Genomic DNA, 20,394 nt, shown 5'->3' with positions numbered 1-20,394 from the left:
GGCCTCCAATTTTATGAAAATAATTTTGTAATCTCAGAATGCATTGAGTAAATTAATATCAAACGATTATTAAGAAAAAGGAGAACATTGTCTGCGTTAATGGTAATTTTATGTTTACCCGAACCAAACCTCAGATCCATTCTATTAAAATCAGCCGGTATAGCTTCTGCCAATGGTTCAATTATTAGCGTGAATAATAACGGTGAGAGAGGACATCCCTGACGACAGCTGCTACCCACACTGAAGCTATTCGAGCATAAACCATTAGGAATCACGGCTGCTTTGGGGTCATTGCACAATATTGAGACCCATTTGGCGAATACCTCTCTAACACCGAACTTTTCCTGTGTGTCAATCAGATATGACCATTTAACCTGATCGAATGCCTTCTCCGCATCTAAAGAGCCTACTATTCCCGGTATTCTTTCCTGATGTCAGACTTGGATCACATGTAAAACCCTTCTAATGTTATTAGATGATCTATGGCCCCAAATAAAACCCATCTGATCCTCTTGTATGATGTGTGGTTAAACCCTCTCCAGCCTTAATGCTAATGTTTTAGAAAGAATTTTAAGATCTACATTTCGCAAATATATTGGTCTGTGTAATGTGCAATCTTCTGGGACCTTTCCTTTTTTAAAGGATGAGAGAAGTATTTTCTTCTTTCATCGAAGGCGGGAGGCAGACCTGACCATATGAATAATCATATATGTCTATAAGATGTGGATAGATGAGGGACAGGAATCGTTGTTGGAGGTTCCTGGTTACAGATGTTTCATTAAGATTAGGGAGGGTGGTAAAAAGGAGGGGGGGGTGGCATTCCTAATTAGAAATGGTATAACGGCTGCAGAAAGGAAGTTTGAGGGGGATCTGCCTTTGGAGGTAGTATGGGCTGAAGTCAGAAATAGGAAAGGTGCAGTCACCTTGTTGGGTGTTAACTATAGACCCCCCAATAGCAGCAGAGATGTGGAGAAACAGATTGGGAAACAGATTTTGGAAAGGTGCAGAAGCCACAGGGTCGTAGTCATGGGCGACTTCAACTTCCCAAGTATTGATTGGAAGCTCTTTCGATCAAGTAGATTGGATGGGGCGGTGTTTGTGCAGTGTGTCCAGGAAGCTTTTCTAACTCAGTATGTAGATTGTCCAACCAGAGGTGAGACTATATTGGATTTGTTACTCGGTAATGAACCAGGACAAGTGATGGGCTTGTTAGTGGGCGAACATTTTGGTGATGGTGACCACAATTCTGTGACTTTCACCTTGGTTATAGGTGCGCACAACAAGGTAGATTTTACAATTGGGGGAAGGGAAATTGCGAAATTAAGACAGGATTTGAAGAGCATAAGTTGGAAACATAGGCTGTCAGGGAAGGATGTGGTGGAAATGTGGAACTTTTTCAAGGAGCAGATACGACGTGTCTGCTTGATATGTATTTACCTACCAGGCAGGAAAGAAATGGTCGTGTGAGGGAGCCTTGGTTGACGAGGGAGGTTGAATGACTAGTAAAGAGGAAGAAGGAGGCTTACATAAGGTTGAGGAAATAGGGTTCAGACAGGTCAGTGGAGGGATACAGGATAGCCAGAAGGGACCTGAAGAAAGGGATTAGGAGAGCTAAGAGAGGGCATGAAAAATCTTTGGCGGATAGGATTTAGGATAACCCCAAGGCATTTTATGCGTATGTGAGAAACATGAGAATGACGAGAACGAGGGTAGGTCCGATCAAGGACAGTAGTGTGAGATTGTGTATTGAGTCGGAAGAGATAGGAGAGGTCTTGAATGAGTACTTTTCTTCAGTATTTACGAACGACAGGGACCGTATTGTTGAAGAGGAGAGTGTGAAACGGACTGGTAAGCTAAAAGAGATACTTGTTAGGAAGGAAGATGTGTTGGACATTTTGAACAACTTGAGGTTAGACAAGTCCCCTGGGCCTGACGGGATATATCCTAGGATTATGTGGGAAGCAAGAGAGGAAATTGCAGTACCGTTGGCAATGATCCTTTTGTCTTCACTGTCATCGGGCGTTGTACCAGGGGACTGGAGAGTAGCGAATGTTGTGCCCCTGTTCAAAAAAGGGAATAGGGATAATCCCGGGAATTACAGGCCAGTTAGTCTTACTTCTGTGGTAGGCAAAGTAATGGAAAGGGTACTGAGGGATAGGATTTATGAGTATCTGGAAAGACACTGCTTGATTAGGGACAGCCAGCACTGATTTGTGAAGGGTAGGTCTTGCCTTACAAGTCTTAGTGAATTCTTTGAGGAGGTGACCAAGCATGTGGATGAGGGTAGAGCAGTGGATGTAGGGTACATGGATTTTAGTAAGGCATTTGATAAGGTTCCCCATGGTAGGCTTATGCGGAAAGTCAGGAGGCACGGGTTAGAGGGAAATTTGGCCAGTTGGATAGAGAACTGGCTAACCGGTGGAAGTCAGAGAGTGGTGGTAGATGGTAAATATTCAGCCTGGAGCCCAGTTACAAGTGGATTTCCGCAGGGATCAGTTCTGGGTCCTCTGCTGTTTGTAATTTCTATTAATGACTTGGAAGAGGGAGTTGAAGGGTGGGTCAGTAAATTTGCAGGTGATACGAAGATTGGTGGAGTTGTGGATAGTGAGGAGGGCTGTTGTCCGCTGCAAAGGGACTTAGATATGATGCAGAGCTGGGCTGAGGAGTGGCAGATGGAGTTCAACCCTGCTAAGTGTGAGGTTGTCCATTTTGGAAGAACAAATAAGAATGCGGAATACAGAGTTAACGGTAGGGTTCTTCGTCAGGTGGAGGAACAGAGGGATCTTGGGGTCTATGTACATAGATCTTTGAAAGTTGCCACTCAGGTGGATAGAGCTTGTAAGAAGGCCTATGGTGTATTAGCGTTCATTAGCAGAGGGATTGAATTCAAGAGTCGTGAAGTGATGTTGCAGCTGTACAGGACTTTGGTTAGGCCACATTTAGAGTACTGTGCGCATTTCTGGTCGCCTCACTTTAGGAAATATGTGGAAGCTTTGGAGAGGGTGCAGAGAAGATTTACCAGGATGTTGCCTGGAATGGAGAATAGGTCGTACGAGGATAGGTTGAGAGTTCTCGGCCTTTTCTCGTTGGAACAGCGAAGGACGAGGGGTGACTTGATAGAGGTTTATAAGATGATCAGAGGAATAGATAGAGTAGACAGTCAGAAACGTTTTTCCTCTGGTACAACAGAGTGTTACAAGGGGACATAAATTTAAGGTGAAGGGTGAAAGGTATAGGGGAGATGTCAGGGGTGGGTTATTTACACAGAGAGTGGTGGGGGCATGGAATGCACTGCCCGTGGGAGTAGTAGAGTCAGAATCATTGGCGACCTTTAAGCGGCAATTGGATATGTACATGGATGGGTGCTTAATCTAGGATAGATGTTTGGCACAACATCGTGGGCCGAAAGGCCTGTTCTGTGCTGTATTGCTCTATGTTCTATGTTCTATGTTCTAAGTGGACTAGCCAGTACCCCTAAAAACACTTTGTAGAAACAGGCCTGGAATCCATCTGGGCCAGGTGCGCTACCGCTCTGAAGCTGCCTGATTTCATCAAGTACTTCCTGGGTTACTAGGGGCGCATTCAGGACCGACACCTCTTTTGGGATTAAGACCTGAAAGGCCAGGCTTTTAAAAGAGGACTCCATCTTCTTTGCTCTGTCTTCACAATCCTGTAATTTATATAGATCAGAATAAAACTTTCTGAAGGCTGTATTAATCTTTTTCCGGTCATGAGGCAAAGTACCAGTACTTTCCCTAATGGACATGTTAGCTTGAGGGCATTTTTTATCCTTGTGAGATATGTTAGTTATCTACCAGGCTTATCGCTGTATTCATATAGTCTTTGTTTTGCAAATAATATTTGTTGTTTGTATAAGTGCAGTATTCAGAGCTGCCGTAAGGAATGTAACTCTTTGTAATATAACAATAGAGGGCCTATCAAGGTATGCTGTCTCAACTACCTTCAAATGAGCCTCGAGTAGACGCTGGTGTCCTTCCTGTTTTTTCTGGGTCGTTGCGTAAGAAATGATGAGACCTCGTGCATTATTCTTTATTGTCTCCCACATCATAGACGCGTTAATGGCCGTATCTGTGTTAGTTTCCAAGAAGGTTTTGAATTCTTGAAAGAAACATTTTACGAATTTACTATCCTTCATTAAGGAGGAATCCATGTGCCAATGTCGGGGGCTTGTCTCATCTCCCTAGTGTTAACTTCCATATATACTGCAACATGATCAGAGATTATTATATTACCTATTTTGCAGGATAATATGGAGATCAGAAAGGTCGAGGGAGCAAGAAACGTATCAGTTCTAGTATGACACTGATGTGTGTAGGAGTATAAAGTAAAGTCTCTGCCCTGCGAATGATGGCACTTCCACATATCTCCTAACCCGATCTCCTTATTAAAACCTGGCAATTGTTTAGATCTAAGTGATAGAAATGCAGTACTCTTGCGCATCCTGTCTATTTCTGGGTACATAGTACAATTACAGTCTCCTCCTATAATTGTGCGATGAGACCCTAAAACCATGAGTTTGGAGAATGCTTCCATTATAAATTTGAACGGATGTGCCAGGGAATAACAAAGATTCAAAATTCCATACTCCTCTCCATTTATGTGGGCTTTAATCAGTACATACCATCCAGATTCATCTATTATCTGACTTAAGATTTTGAAAGGATGGTTGTTCCGAATGAGAATATCTACTCCGCTACTTTTGGAACAAAAAGATAAAAAGAAGGCCTGATCAAACCCTCCTTGTTGTAATTTTAGTGCTCTTTATCCACTAAGTGTGTCTCCTGTAAGAAAGCTTTATCAACCCTTTCATTTTTGAATTTTGCTAGCATTTTTTTAACTTTTGCTTGCTGCATTATTCCGCTTGACGTTCCATGTGCAGCAGCTAATCGATTCACGAACCATGATCGTCCAGGCAAGACCGAGAACCACCGGGAGGAAGAATCCCACCCAAAACTCCCTGAGCTCAGACTGTAGAAAATTCACACAAGTAGAAATTCTTTAACACATTAACAACACTATAGTTAAAAACTATTGCTAAATAAGAAAACTATAGAACATATTTAAAATGAGATTTTCCCCTGTTCCCAGGGAACATCGTATTCTCTTCCAATTAGCGCCACGCCCTCGACCCAGGCATCACATAATAGAGTAAATAAATTCCCGTGTACCATGAAACCAAAGTTAAAAGTGAGTTCCCCACCCCCCACTCCCACTAAGACTTGAATACGTTTAGTAACGATAATACAAAGAATAAACATTAAAAAGCTATAAAGTTACAAACTGCCGGCTGCCCTTCCACTTCCGGTTCAGGAAGGCCCAGCAACACGAAATGTTTTCGATGACCCTGATTGTCGAGCTCGTCGATGTGCTCCTCCAAGGTCCAAACACACTGTTCGAGAGCCCGGACACGGCCCCTGGCCGATTCAGCCGCAGGCTCCAAGGTCTCGGCATTTAGCTCCGCCCATCCAACACGATGTTCGAGCTTTCCAATTTCTAGGTAGTACTGAGAACGACTCTCACTTGCTCCTGGATTCGTCGATGAAGGCGTCGATCCTCTCTTGTTAATCATGTAGACCAGGCTCGCGTCTGCAGGGAAATTCCCTGAGGCGGCCGGGGATGTCTCCACTGCTGCTGGAGAGGGCGGCGGAGGGGTCCCCACCTGTTGTGAGCTGCGGGCATTTTTTCATTTAGTCATTTTAAGCACAGCAACAAACTGTTCAAGCTTGGTGCAAAATGACTAAATATGCTGGGTAAAAGTTATTTTAAATGGATTAGAGGATGTAGTGGAGGCGGGTACCCAAGTTTGCCTGAGCCTTGGGCAGAATACTACATTTGCTGTGTCGCCTCCCTTTTGAATCTCAATTCATGTCGTTGAATGAACAATGTTATTGTACAGTGTTATGGACCAGGCCCGACCCCACAAAACATTTTTAAGCACGTAGCCTAGATCGTAATGTTGCTATTTGTTGAAGTTAATTGTATAGTGGATATTCCCAGAGTGAATTAGCTGGTCCGACTTCCAACTTTTAAACAAACAGAATTTATTTTCAAAAGTAAAGAATGAAACACAACGAACAGAAAATCCAATATCTGAATAATTCATCCTATCGGGACCTGACAGGCTACCACAACTTAATGATGTTGTTCCAAATTACTTGCAACGATCTCAATGAAAAAAACCCTGAGCAGAAAGAGATAAACTAACACACAATAAACTTACAGGTTACGAAGTCAGGGGGCGAAAGGAGGGGGAGAGCGTCCAGTTTCAATGATGGTGCTGACTCAACCATCCCACGAACTGATCTGACCTGTGCAGCCGGAGAGATGGCCACGCCCCCTTGATTATGCCAGTTATTTTTTGAAAAGTCTTGAAAGGCTTCTTCCCGATTCATTATCTGTTAGGTTAAAAACCAAAGGACCCCAATGAAGCATTCAAAATTAGGACATGTTTGAACCTTGTGTCATTCAGAAATTCTCTGAAAACAATTCAAGGACAACATAACCTTTTAAGTGATCAGCTTTGTGACAACTCTTATGATATAAAACTGAATCATTAATATCCAAAGATGGCTTCAGTTTTCTAACCGCCCAAAAATAGTGGTTAGTACACTAAAATATGCATGTATATTCATTTACTATAAACATGCAAATATGCACAACAACATCCGGACTCAGTGTGTGGTATTTCCATCACTGAGTGTCTTGATCTGTCATTCAAGTCTGGAAAATGCATCGGCAATGATGTTTTCAAGACCTGCCACGAGCACAATGTTCAAATTGAATGGCTGTAACTACAGGCACCAGCTAAACAGACTCGCATTTTTGTCCAAAAGTTTCTCCAAAAATTTCAATGGGTTATGGTCAGTGTACATGGTTGCCTCAGGTTGTTGCTGGTAATATAAACACAGAAATGTTGTAGTGCCAACACAAAGCTCACAGTCTCTTTCTCAACTGTTGAGTTATGAACTTTCAACTTCTTGAAGAAATATCCAACAGTTCTTTCTGTCTTCTTGCAGTCTTGCTGCCGTAGTCCAGCACAGATTCTTAGATCAATCACATTTAAAGCCACCTTGAATAGTTATGCATAATCAGGTGTGGGGCAATGGGGTGTGGGGCAATGGTTAACACATAATTCATGCTGTCAAATGCCTTCTGACTGTCCTCTTTACACTGAATTTTCTTGCCTTCCTTTAACAAGTGGAGTAGTCATGTTGCGAAAATGAAGCACAACCCTGGAAAAAAAACCACGCAATTCCAGGAAGCACAATGCTGCTCATTTTGTCAACGGTATGGGAAATTCTCCAATTACCTTCACTTTTAGATCCCATGTCACGGTTTATCTATGTCTATTAGCAAGGCCCAGGAAGGTGACTTTTGATTTGATAAATTCGCTTTCCGCTAGGTTTACCACCAAGCCTGCCTTCTGAAGTCAATAGAGAAAGTCTGATAAATGCTGTAAGTGTTCTTCCCATGAATGACTAAAAACCACTTGGTCATCAATGTACACCACACGTTGGATATCTGGCAACTTATTGGTTAGTCACTGAAACGTGGCCGGCACATGTTTCACACCAAATTTAAGCTGTTTGTCCCAAATTTTCAACACAGTCTTCCAAACGTGGAACTGAGTATACGTCAAACATTTTAACTGCATTGACTTTATGAATGTCCACACATAACCTTTGGGTGCCATTTGGTTTTGGTACAATGAGTATGGGTGAGTTCCAATCACTGTAACGCATGTTGATTATGTCATCTCAGAGCGTGCATTCAATCTCTTTCTACGCCTGTGCCAACTTTAGAGGATTATGCCTGTGAGGATGTTGCTTAAGCATAACAGCAACTCCTCTTGCTACATTATGCACAGTTGGGTTAGTACTTCCAAGTTAATTAATGTGTATCTCCCCATGTGATAATAATAACTCTTTCTGGTCATTTCAATTTTTGTCAGGAAGGTAAATCAATAATGTATCTCAATTTTAGACAACTATCTCATTGTCCACTTTAAGTTGAGGAATGTCCGATTCAGAAGCCACTGAACTTGGTTCTTCTTTCTGTGTCACAATCATTAAAAGCTTTTCCTCTTGCTGTGTTCCTTCTCAAAATATCTTTTGAGCGTATTCACATGACAAACGCTGTGAGATTTTATTTCTGTCTGGAGTTCTTATCAAGTAATTACCCTCACTCAATATCCTTTGTATTTCATAAGGTCCATTAAACTTTGCTTTTCAAGATTCACCTATCGCTGGAAGTAACAGTAATGACTTATCCCCTGTAGCAAAATTGCAATTGTTTGATTTCCTGCCAGCTTTCTGTTTTATTACATGCTGCAATACTTTTAAATGCTGTCTAGCCAGTTCCGCGGCATTATTTATCATTCCTTAAAGTATGGCATTTAAAGGCTGATTTACTATTTTCTCCTTAATCGGTTTTAAAGGTCCTCCCACTTAATGCCCAAAAACTAATACAAATTGATTGAATTTTCTCTGTTAATTTGGTGCACCCCTGATCACAAAAAGCACAAATGGAATTCCCTTACCCTAATCATCGGGATAGTCCTGAGCATAAGCCCTCAACATGATCTTTAATATTTAATGTCACCTTTCTAGTTCTCCCCTCAATTTTGCATGGTACACAGTAGATTTGAATTGATTCATTCCAAAGACATAATTTAGATGTGAAGTTTGAACCTTGATCTCACTGCATCTCTATTGGTTGTCCTTATCGATTTTTAAAACAGAGTAATTCCTCTGCAATTCTTTTAGCTGTGATATTGCATCTTGGGATAGCTTCTGCAAATCATGTTGATGCATCCAGTATTGTTATGAAATGCTGTTGCCCACTATTTTGGTTTGAGGTTGGGGAGCTGGTCAATCAATTAAAATTTTGTAAAATGCTCCTTAAATGCAGGAGCTGTTAAGAAAAGTGCAGGTTTTATTATCACTTGTGTTTTTCCAATTGCCTGACACGTCCGCCAAAATTCAACTAGTTCCTTTTGCAGTCCAGGCCAATAAAAATGTCTCGTATTCAAGCCTGTGTTTTCCTCCCTCCTACATGCCTTCTAGCTGGTAGCTCATGCACCGTTCGCATCACCTCCTTTCTGTATCCCATAGGCAATACGATTTGATGAACATCTGCCCAATTATCATCTCTTTGAATATGTGACAGTCTCCATTTCCTCATGTGGACATCATTTTAAGGGTAATAACACTCAGGGATACATTTAAAATTCCGAATGTATATACTTTTTGATATAATTGGTTTATCCTTTTTATCTTTCTGCTGTGACCCAATTAGTTTAGCTGAGCTACAAATGTTTGAACACCTCCAAATTAATTGTCTCTCAAAGAGTATCGTAGGTTTGCTCTCTTTGTAAAGCTCTTATACATCCATCAAAATTACTTTGTTTCATCCTTTCAAACTCAATAAGGGTTTGACCAGGACCCTTCCTTAGATTCCTGAAACGTTTTCTGGAGGATTCTGGCACAAGGTCACATGCATTTCCTTTACCTCCTCATACTCCCCAGATCTCTCGACTGATAATGTTGTGAATACCTCACGAACTCTACCTATAATGTTTGGTTTGGATCAACAATATCCACATTACCATTGGCCACTACAATTTTTTAGCCATTTTTTCAAATTAAATGAAAACGATTTCCATATCCTATTCATCACTTTAGGCAAGGCGTGAATATACTTAAAATGTTTCTCACTAGGCTTTTGACGATCATGGGTTTGGTCATCCTCACTCTGCTCCTTACTAAGCTCACCTTCAGCCTTCATCTCCATCCTTTTAAGCTGACTTTCCATCCCTGACGGTCAAACGATCTCTCCTTTTCTTTCTTTCCACGAAAGCTATTTGTTTTTTTTTTCTTGTTCCTCTGCTAAACCTACTCATTCTCTTTCTTCGTCTTCTGATTCTAGTCGTAACTCCAACTGCTTCATTCCTGCTTCTAACCCAAACTGCTTCATTTGCGATTAAACTTTAGTCATCACAGATTCTGATGGAGTTTGCAGCAAATTGGAATGCTGAGCTACTGCTGCAATCATCTTATCCTTCCTCACATTAAGAGGTAGCTTCAACTCCAGCTCGTCTATTAATTTCCGCAGCTTGAACTTACGTGCATTTTGTAATACACCACCAGGTCAATACTTCCACCTCCAAAACATCCTTGGTGACTACAAGAGCCATTGCTATTCAAGTTCTGTTTCCCCACCAAATCAACACTCGAAATAAAACACAATAATACTTGCCACCTACAGTCGAAATCACACAAAGGCCCTCCAATCTGTTATGGAGCCGTCCCGACCCCTCAAAACATTTTAAAGCAGGTGTCCCTTACCATAACTTCTCTGTCTGTTGCAGGTTGTTATATAGTGGATATTCCCAGAGTGAATTAACTGGTCTGAATGCCGAGTTGGGAGTAAACAGACTTTATTTAATCATGGAATTAAACACAAGGAATATGTTATCTTATCCAAACCTGACAGGTTATCCCATCTTATGGATGCTGTTCCAAAATACTTGCAACAATCCCAGTAAATAAATAGCTTTGCACAAAGAATAAAACTGACAAAAAGACTAAAAGATTATAAAGTCAGAAAGACAGAAGGAGTTGGAGAGCATCCAGTTACAATGGTGATCCTGACTCAACTAACCCCAGAACTGCTCCGAGCTGTCCAGCTAGAGAGCTGGCCATGTCCTCTTGATTATAAATGTTTCTGTTTAAAAACTTGAAGCCTTGTGGCTGAGTCATTATCTGTTATCTATAAACAAAAGGACCCCAATGCATCTTTAAAAATTCTGGCGCGTTGGAACCTTGGGTTGTTTAGGTCCTCTTTAAGGAAAAAAAAAAACAAAAACAACGTAACGTTGTAAAAGGACCGACTTTATGACTACATGCCACATTTGGTTTTGGACTGCAATCAAAAAATGTAAGTCCTGCTGATTTGAAGCCAATAAAGTGTACGAAAGTATTTTCCAAACTGTCTCATTCGTGCAGGCAGAGGAATGCCCAGGCAGATCCACACTTCCTGTGTATTGGAGTGCAAATATGCCCATTCAGAATTTGTTGGTTGATACCTGTTTTAGTCGAGGAAATATCAACACAATAATAACATTTAGATTGTGTTTTTTGTGGATGGTTGTGGTGGGAGGATCCCGGGGATATAGCATTGCAAATGGACAATACTGCTTAATCATCGAGCCTGCTGTAAGAAAACATCCATGATTCTCACTCACAACGAACTTGAGGAGAGCAATTGGTGATGGGAAATATGACCAATAGCCAGCTATGTCAACATCCAATTCAATCCAATTGTTATTGTGAACTGAAGGTACCATACTGAAAGGAGTTAACTGGATCTGTTTGTTTATTGACTGTGACTGATGCCAGTCTCCATGGATCCTAATTGTATCACTGGACGGTTTCCCTCTTCTATTAGTAAGGAGCCTGTTGCAATGCATTATCCCATTATAGCTTAGATGCGTCACCTCCAACACAACAAGCATCAGCAACTGCAGAGATAGGGATACGAGACATCAGAATTTGAGGATAGACGGCAGGTTTCAGCAATGTATCAGAATCTGAGAACAGCAGACTGGAATGTTCCACCAATGGATCGGAATCTGAGAACAGTAGACTGGAATGCGGTAGCAATGGATAGGAGTTTATTCTGGGCTCATTTCTATATTACCTGGTATGGGCACATATTATCATATCGGATATTAGTTGTTCTGCTTATTATTCAGGTGGGCTACTATCCCATGCTCGCTATTGTTGGTGTTCCTGGTAAGTCTCTCCATCTCTATCTATATATTAATCCCATAAGCCCTGGTGAACTTCATTGTATTTCTGTTATCTATATTTGGCAAGAATGGAAAATATTGTCTTCAGTTTCACATGCAAATCCATTCATTACCGCAAATTTCAGGATTGGCTACATCTCCGCCCTCACAAACATCTGAGAACAAGACTGATCACACTCCCGAAGTACCAATTTGCCCTGAATTGATTTATGTCTTGGTATTCTCTCCATCACCAAACCTACCCACTACCAGCTCCATCATATCCCCAGTCCCCAGCTTGACATTAGTGTGATTGCTAAATAAACCATTATCTATGCCTCACTAAAATTCAGACTCCATGGTACCAGCTCTCTCCTAATCACTCTTTCTGTTACAAATGTTTCCACCGCAACCTTGTTACTGTCTCTAAAGTAAATCCATAACAGGGACAGTGTGTCAGAGAAGTAATGTTGTTAGACATGTAATTCAGTGGCACAAGTTATTACACTAAAGACACTGCTTAAATCCTACCTCAGAGGATGTCAGAAATGAAATTCAAATTACAGGAATTAAAAGGAAAAGTGAAGTTCACCAATATCAACCATAACACCACCAGCACCGTGTTGCTAAGTTTATCTATTCCATTGTTATCCTTTGGGAAAGAAATCAAACATTATTGTTTAGTCAGGCTTAAGAATGAATTCAGACTCACAACAATGTGCTTGGCTCTATACCGCATGAAATAATTACCTCACAGGAAAGAGTATTCAGTGAGGTCAACTAAAGGCTGCCACTGTCAGCGATGCCGACATCCCATTTAATAACAACATTAAAGTTTAAATACAACAAACAATGATTCAAGAGATCAGAATGAAATAGAACGTGAAAGTGCCAGAGAAACTGAGCAGATTGTCAGCCTCGGATGGAAAGGAAAGCAGAATTGGCATTTTGAGTCCACTGACCATACATCAGAACTGAACATGACTGGGGAATAATGTAATCGCTGCTGTTGGCAGGGATGTCTGTTGGGAAGAGAAGAAGAACTGAGTTGAATAGATCGAGAAAGAGAGAGATAAATAAAAGGCAAACAAGGGGATCGTTGCTGATCAACTGAGAAGGAAGTAAAAATCAAGATTAATCTTGTTTATTTTTCTCGTGTCCCCATATTAACGGAAGTCGTGCCATTTAAGGTGTACATCAAAGCCCAAGTTTAAAGTGGATAATGCCCCTTTGTCACTTCCCTGAGTATGATCATCTTCTTTTATCCGTTAATAGGACGCTGGGTCAATATTTAATTTCCTTTCCTCATTGAACTTGAGAAGGCATTTGGAAGCTGCCTTCATGACCACTTAAGTTGGTGGGCAGTAAGTAGTCAGTGCTTAGTTCTGTCCGGTTTAATTTCTGTGAGACATTATGGTCTTTGATACAACTAATCAGCTGGCTTGGCCATTTCAAACGGCACCTGAGACTTAAAAACATTGCAGTGGATCTAGAGTTACATGTAAACTCGGCGAATTTGATAGATTACCTTGGATAAGAAACATTGAGAAGGATATGGGCCAAGTGTAAGGAAATGTCTTTAGCATGGATGGACATATAGACCTGTCAGGGTGAAGGGCCTGTCTCCATTTTGAAGGATTCTATGAATCTATGATAGTTTACATATCTCTGTGGAACCACTATTTGGTTGCGAGAGAGCTCCAGATTCTGATTAAACCCCCACCATCTCAATGAACAGTTGGGGTGAGACCCTGCACTGAGCATCACATTGTTCTCAAACCTGCCAGTAGCCACACTCTGATAAAATTGGCCATTCCCAAAAGTTTTTGATCTCCATGCTGAACACTAGTCTGTCTTCTTGGAGATGAAACATGCCTCCTTGAGACTTGGTACAAACCATCAGCTGTGCCTCCTAACCATCTGTAAATCACGTTAATGTAAAACTTGTGTACCATTAGCAATGAAGCCATTAGAGACAACATGGAGTAATCTGTCTGTGCAACCTCTGCTTCGTTGGATTTTCATGTTGCAGTATTAATGTCCTCCTCCTATTGCAGTATAACAGATTGGAGGGGCTGAATGGCTTCTTCTGTTCTTGTATCAGCGTTTTGAGGGGTTGAATGTCCTCCTTCTGGTCCCAGGGAAGAGGGTCATTATTGAGCAACCCATGTTTCCTGCTTACCAGCGGGTTGTGCTGACTGGATTCCTTATCTTCCTATGTAATAATAGACAAACAGGAGGCTGGAAGAACACGGCAAACCAGGCAGCATCAGGAATTAGAGAAGTCAACATTTCAGGTACAACCGATCTTCAGGACTGTGGATGGAGGTAGGGGAAGCTGCAGATAAAGAGGGACGGGAGAGGTTAGGATGGAGGAGCAGCGGGATGAAGAGGTAGGGATTGGTGGACACTAATAGTGAATGCAAACTGCTTGGTCGATGGGAGGGATGAATCCAGTTGGTATCTGGAAAGCAGGGCCGTTAGGCAGAATAGAAGAGTGTGGGAGGGGCTGGAAAGGGAGCAGTGGCATGGCTGGGAAGTTTAATAAAAATTGGAGAACTCAATGTTGAGTCCTCCAGGCAGTAGGCTGCCCAGGCAAAAGATAAGGTGTTGTCCCTCCAATTTGCGGTCTGACTCACGGTGGCAACAGAGGAAGCCAAGGATAGTCATGTTGGAAAGGGATTGAGAAGGGGAACTGAAATGGATGGTGACTGGGATGTCAGGTCGGCTCCTTTGTGCCCAGCTGTGATGCTCAGAGAAATGTACCCTTAGTTTACGTTTGGTCCCCCTCATGTAGAGAAGACCACATTGGGATGATCTGATGCCGTAAACCCGTTTGGAGGAAAGGCAGGTGAACCCACGTTTCACCTGGAAGGTCTGTTTGGGGCACAGGATGGATGTGAGCGAGGTGGTGTGCAAGTGGGTTATGCACCTTTTCTGTTTGCAGCGGTAGTGCCAGTCGGGATTGGAGGACTTGTTGAAGAGTGTGGCATGAACCAAAGATTAGTGAAGGGAATGGTCCTTGTGGAAGATGTGCCAAGTGGTGGGATCCAACCCAGTTTACTGTATCTGGTGCTCCCGATGTGGTCTTCCCCACATCAGGGAGACCAAATGTAAACTAAGGCAATGTTTTGCTGAGCATCTCAGTTGGGTCTCTAAGGGCTCTACTAGTCACTGCATATTTCAATTCCCCCTACCACGCGCTTTCCAACGTGGGCATCCTTTTCTTCCTCCATTGCCACAATGAAACAAACCGCAAACAACACTTCATCTTTCGCCTGGGCAGCCCACAGCCCGGGGGACTCAACACTGATTTCCCCAGTCTCAAATTACCGCCCTTCTAATCCCCCAAATAGATTCCCAGCCCCTCCTCCTCTCTCCCATTCCTCTGATCCGTCCTTCTGACAACTAACAACTATACTCATTCCTCCTATCGAACAACCCAGGAATATGCTCTACCTGTGTTCACCTATGGGTAAAAAATGAGGTCTGCAGATGCTGGAGATCAGAGCTGAAAATATGTTGCTGGTTAAAGCACAGCAGGTTAGGCAGCATCCAAGGAACAGGAAATTCGATGTTTCGGGCATATACCCTTCATCAGAAATTAGGAGAGTCTGCTAAGCAGGCTAAGATAAAAGGTAGGGAGGAGGGACTTGGGGGAGAGGCGATGGAGATGTGAGAGGTGGAAGGAGGTCAAGGTGAGGGTGATAGGCCGGAGTGGGGTGGGGGCGGAGAGGTCAGGAAGAAGATTGCAGGTTAGGAAAGCGGTGCTGAGTTGAGGGAACCGACTGAGACAAGGTGGGGGAGGGGAAATGAGGAAACTGGAGAAATCTGAGTTCATGCCTTATGGTTGGAGGGTTCCCAGGCGGAAGATAAGGCGCTCCTCCTCCAGCCGTCGTGTTGTTATGTTCTGCCAGTGGAGGAGTCCAAGGACCTGCATGTCCTCGGTGGAGTAGGAGGGAGACTTAAAGTGTTGATCCACGGGGTGGTTGAGTTGGTTGGTCCGGGCGTCCCAGAGGTGTTCTCTGAAGCGTTCCGCAAGTAAGCCTGCTTGGCAGACTCTCCTCATTCCTGATGAAGGGCATATGCCCGAAACGTCGAATTTCCTATTCCATGGATGCTGCCTAACCTGCTGTGCTTTAACCAGCTTTAACCAGCAACACATTTTCAGCTGTGTTCACCTATCCCCACCTTACCACCCTGCCTCCTCCTCCCCCACCCGGCCTATTTAAATGTAGACCACCTTACCCCTCACCCACAGTCCGGAAGAAGGCTTTTACCCAAGGCGTTGACTTCTCACCTCCTGAAGCTCTCTCCTGTTTTATTGTTCCGGCTTCCTGCCTGTCTACTTTGAACTCCAATCTTTGCAGATTTTTAAAAAAAAACTCTTCTTGTGTAAGAAGCAACAGAGAGTGGACGGCCTGTTTCGATGGGCTGAATGGCTTTCTCACATTTCAGTGAAACTAGCTGAACGACCTCCTTTTTCTATACTGTGGAAATGTGCAGTGTCCAGCAATGCGATCACACGAATATTACCTGCACGTTAATAGCATGAGCTTGACTATTGTCCAGGTTTTGATGCTTTATGTAATCTTCACTGAACATCTTCACTTCTGGTCGAATGACGGAAGGTAAGACATTCATGAATCAGCTGAAAATGTTCATGTGGAGGAAGCTACCCTGTTGATTGCCCACAGAGATATCCAGGGATTTAGAGGATTGATACCCAACAGCCACATTGTTTCTGAATGATCCAAATTGTGCAGAGATTACTACAGATTCCCATTAAGTACTAACCTTGTTCAAACTCTTTGACACATTGCTCAGTCAAATCTTTCAGTAAATTCAGGGCCAGTCACTCTGATGCTGTGTAAATATCTTTTGTTCATATCAATAGGCCAAGGTATATGTGTGGGGAGTGTTTCCTTCTCTGAGAGGATAGTGTCTGTTGGGGCCTCTCTATCCCAGACAGCTGAAATGTTTGGTAGGGGGTGAGGAGCGTTTCAATGGATTTTGGGAGAGTCGAGTGCTACAGAGAATTTGCATGAAAAAGAAATTTCCGCAGACAGCAGATCATCCCTGACCTGACTGAAGGGAAGGGCAGGCTTGAGGAGCTAAATAGCCTCGTGTTATTCCAATATATCCCAGAGTCCAGTCAGTTTGTGATCTGTTACATTTCCTGTGTTCCTGACCTGAAGTAGCTGAATAAACTGATCCTGTTGCCGCATAACACGATACTGATTCTATATGATCTACTCTGGGCCTAGCGTTATAAGATCGAGGGACTAAAAAGCCTTATTTTGTCCCGGTGTAACTGAAATCCATGTAGACTAAATCTACTACCTGAGGACAAAGTGAGCACTGCAAGTTTTGGAGATCATAGTCGACAAGTGTGGCACTACAAAAGCATGGCAGGTCAGGCAACATCCGAGGGACAGGACAATCGATGTTTTGGACATTCGTGATAAAGGTTTATGCCTGAAATATCGATTCTCTCGTTCCTGTCTGACCTGCTGTGCTTTTCCAGCGCCACACTTTTTCACGTCTAGCACCGAGTCAACATTCCTGGTCATATCATCAAATAACTTTGAGAAATTTGTCAAGCATGATCTCCCACGCACAAAGCCATGCTCAATATTTCTAATCAAATCTTGTCTTTTGAAATTAATGTACATCTTATCCTTCAGAATTTTCTCAAGTAACATACCTACCACAGATGTTAAACTTACTGGTCCATAGTTCGAAGGTTTTTGCCCCCAGTCCTTCTTAAATAAAGTCACAATATTTGGGAACCTCCAGTCTTCCTGAATCTCAACTGTGGATAATGATGATCAAACTTATCAGCCAGGTCCCCCATAAATTCGTCTCTAGCCCCCGACATTGTTCTTGGATATATCTGGTAAGGAACGTGAAATCTATCCAACCTCAAGCATTCTAGTACGTCCAGTACCTCCTCTACTGTGATATGGACTGTCAAGTTCCTACGTATTCATTTCTTTCTCCATGTTAGACACAGAAGAGGAATATTCGTTGAGGGCGTCTCCAATCTTTTATGATTCCACACATACATGTCCACTTTGGTCATTCGTGGGTCGTATTTTCTTACTATTTATTGTTTTTCCTATAATATACTTAAAATACCTTTTTGGATTCATCCTAATCTTCTCAGCCATGGTTCTTTCATGCCCCCTTTCCCCCCGACTGATTTTCTTGTTCAGTAAATTCCTGTATCCATTACTTCCCTGCAGGGATTCACTTGATCCCAGCTGCCTATAACTGAGCTGCCTTTTATTCCGGTCAAAGCCTAAATATCTATTGTCATTCAGTGTTCCCCATTCCTGCCAACTTTCCTTTCATCCCGACAGTAACAAATAGACCTTCAACTCTAGTATCTCACGTTCAAAGGCCTCTCACCTACCAGCGGTCCCTTTGCCAGCAAACAAACTATTCCGACAAACATCTCCCAATTCCTATGTAATTCCAACTAAATTCATCTTGCCCCAGTTTAGAACTTGAAGCTGTGGACGAGTTTTGTCGCTCTGCCTAATTACGTGCAAATTACTAGGACTGAGGTTACTGGATCCAAGTGCACCCCCACTATCACCTCCATCACCTGTTCTATCATATTTCCTACAAGTAGGTCGAATTTTGCTCCTTCATGAGTAGGCCCCTCTATATACTGCTTCAGGAAATTTTCCTAGCACAATTAAAGGATTCGACCCCCAACAAATCACTTAACACTCTGGTCCCAGTTATAAATATTAAAATCCTCGATTATGACAATCCTTTCGCTCCTGTATGCCCCTCCTCTCTGCAAGTATATTTGTTACTCTAATTCCTGTTGATTATTTAAGGGCATATAGTACAACCCCTATAACATCACCATTCCACTTGCACCTCCATTTATTAGCTCCATCCATAAATCCTCACTGTTTGATCCTTCAGTTATTTCATCTCTCATTGCTGCTGTAATACTTCCCTTCACCAGAAATGCAACTCCCCCTCCCCTCCTTTCACCGTCGCTGTCCTGCCTAAAGCAGCTAAACCCAGACACACAAAGCTGCCAGTCCTGTCCCTGCCTTAGCCATGTTTCTGTAATGACTAGAACATCCCACTTCCGCGTACCTATCCATGCCTCGAGTTCATTGGCCTTACCTGTCAGCCCTCTTGCGTTGAAATAAATCCAGCAGGCATTCCTTGCTCCCTATCGTATTCCAGCCTGACACGTCTCTTCACTTTACTGTTTCTGATTACTGTATCTCTTTCAAGCCTCACACTTCATTCCTTGCTCTTGAGGATCCCACACCCTGCCAATCTAGTTTAAACCCTCCCTTGGCATATCAGCAAACCTGGTCGCCAAGTTATTTGTCCGCCCTCCAGTGTATGTGCCACCTGTCCCTCTTGAAAAGGTCAACTCTGCCACAGAAAAGACACCAATAATCAAAAAATCTGAGCTCCTACCCCCTGCACCAATTCTTTAGTCATGCATATATCTGCCATATCCTCATATTCTTACTTTCGTGAGCTCATGAAACAGGACGTAATCAGGAGATTACTACTTCGAAGTCTTGATTTTGAACTTTTCTCCTAGCTCTCTGTAAACACTCTTTAGGATCTTATCCCTAGTTCCAACTGTATCATTTATATCAATGTGCACAATGACTTCTGGCTGCTCACCCTCCCCCTTGATAACATTCTGTAGTTGCTCCGAGACTTCCTGGACACTGACACCTGTGAGGTAACACACCTTGCTGGATTCCCGTTTGAGGCCCCAGAATCTCCAATCCGTTCCTTCAAAAATCGACTCTCCTATCTCTAAGACCCTGTTTATATTTACCCTTTCCTGCTGTGGCCCGGAGTCAGTGGAATTGCCAACAACCTGGTTACTGCTGCATTCACTTGAACGGTCTTTCCCCTCAACAGTATCTAAAATGGTTTACTTGTTTTCGAGAGGAATAGCCATATGGGATTGCTGCACTCTCTGCCTACTCCCTTTCCCATTCCAAACTTACTCTCTGCCTGTAACATGACAGGGAGCAAGGACTGGCTGTTGAATTAAATTGTGTTTATTTAAATGCAACAGGGCGGACAAGTCAAGCTGATGAACTCAGGGCGTGCATCTTCATGTGGGACTGGGCCATTACAGTCATTACACAAAAATGGCTAGGGGCAGGTTTGGGCGTGACCACCACACTAAAGCGCTTATCAATTAAGTTCATAGCATCTGATGATCCTGAGTGCATCCAGCTCCAACTCCCAAACATGGTCTCCCAGGCGCTGTAGACAGGTACACTTCTCACACATGTAGTCATCAGGGATGATGGAAATCTCCCGGAGTTCCAACATCCCACAGGAGGAAAGTGCACCTGGACTAACTGCCATCTCGACTGCTGTAATACTAAATTAAAAGGACTTTATTTGAGCTTGCCTGTACTTTTTGCTGAGCTGCTGCTATCTGAAGCCTCTCAATCCAATGAAATACTACTTACTCTCCTGCCAACTGCATTTTCTCTACTCTTCCACATTTACTTTAATTCAGGAAAATAGGGAAACACAACAGTGATGTAATGTTTGTGGCTTAC

This window comes from Hemiscyllium ocellatum, chromosome 5, assembly GCF_020745735.1.
Source record: "Hemiscyllium ocellatum isolate sHemOce1 chromosome 5, sHemOce1.pat.X.cur, whole genome shotgun sequence".
Lineage (NCBI taxonomy): Eukaryota > Metazoa > Chordata > Chondrichthyes > Orectolobiformes > Hemiscylliidae > Hemiscyllium > Hemiscyllium ocellatum.
Note: the sequence above shows the minus strand (reverse complement) of the source record.